This window comes from Chaetura pelagica, unplaced genomic scaffold, assembly GCF_000747805.2.
Source record: "Chaetura pelagica isolate M959 unplaced genomic scaffold, ChaPel_1.0 scaffold222, whole genome shotgun sequence".
NCBI classification, from domain to species: domain Eukaryota; kingdom Metazoa; phylum Chordata; class Aves; order Apodiformes; family Apodidae; genus Chaetura; species Chaetura pelagica.
Genome location: NW_009952711.1, coordinates 6,422,288 through 6,423,700, shown reverse-complemented (window position 1 = coordinate 6,423,700; position 1,413 = coordinate 6,422,288). Strand labels below are relative to the sequence as shown.

The following is a 1,413-nucleotide window of genomic DNA, read 5'->3' as shown; positions in this document are numbered from 1 at the left end:
GGGGGGGGTCGTGGGCACGCTCGGGTACAGGTGGCCTTCTCCGACCCCCCTCCGCAGTCTCCCCGAGCTGCGAGCCTCGTTTCGCCCCGGGGAAGCCGTTTCTGTAAGGTGCCGGCTTTCGGGTTTCATCGGAAAGGGAAGGCGGAATAATCAGGCTTTGTCTCTCTAACGGGATTACCGGGATCCGTTTATGCGAAGGCAGCGCTGAGGTGGCTGGAAGGAAGGGGCGGTGTAGGGGCAGAGGCGAACAATGGGTCTCTCCGGCCCCGGCAGCTGGGCAGAGCGCGGCCGCGCCGCGGGGAACCGCTGCCTCCCTCCTGCCCGGCCCTGCAGCCCGGGCTGGCAGAGATTCCCGGCCGGCAGCGCCAGGGAGAGGATGCCAACAGACTGCGAAGCGAGGGGTTGTTTCCAGTATCGATCTATGCAAATGAGCGGAGATTCAGGTCGACTGAATTGTCGTAAAAATTACGCTCCAAATCGAAGAAAGTTCGCCTTACGTTACGGGGGTGAGGGAAACAAACTCCATCCTCCTCTGCTGCGCAGCACCAGCGAGACAAGAGTTTTCTCCTGGTGGGGTGGTTGGTGAGGAAGGGAAGGCGGAAAGGGCATTTTCTGAGAGCTCAGACCTTTGAAACTGCCTCTGCAGGAGTGGAAGCCAAAGAGAGCAACGTCCTCCCAGCGGCGTGCAGAGCAGGGCCAGCGGCAGCAGGAGGGAGATCCTGCTCCCGGCCCTTCCTAGCTCTGCTTTAGGCTTCACAAACGAGGAGATTGGCTGAAACCAGGCAAAGAGCACGATGGTGGCCCAGCCGGGTCCCCGCACGGTCGGGAAGCACTTCCCAATTCCTACCGTCGTAGTAGTCGGAAGCTCAGGGCAATTCTCGCGTTTGAAAGGAGAAAGGTTTGGCCCTTCCCTTATTTTAGTCTGTGAAACGGATCAGTGACCCCGGCTCCAACTCGGATTGACTGTCTCGCGTTCTCCAGGGACAAATTAATGGAGACCTATCACTTAATTAACAAACCCTCACTCACGGCATATTAAACCCGGGCTGTGCTCTGGGAACGCAGGCTGGGGGGGCGGCGGCGAAGAACAGGTACCGAACGGGTCGTCAACCCATGAGCAGACAATGAGGAACCGCCACACCGACTGCCTCTCTCATGCAGAGGCATCCACGCGAAATTCGAACTCCACGGCCTAACAATCATTACAACCAGTGAAAAGAAATAAAACCTAACGATTTCAGCCAACAGCATTTCTCAGCCACCACTCACGCCCGGCTCGTACCGTTTGCGGGGAACTCCTGCCCCCGCACACCCAACCCAACGCGGGCGGGACGCGGGGCTGACACCGGCCCGAGCCCCGTCGGGAGCTGCGATCGGAGCCCCCGCCTCCGGGGCCGCCGCTACCAGCCCAAA

General features: G+C 60.0%; 1 protein-coding gene across 1 annotated transcript in view; it reads right to left on the bottom strand.

The window, feature by feature from the left end:
* The window catches only part of ONECUT1 (one cut homeobox 1), a 14,600-nt gene that overhangs the window by 11,720 nt on the left and 1,467 nt on the right, over window positions 1-1,413 (bottom strand). The window lies entirely within an intron of this gene.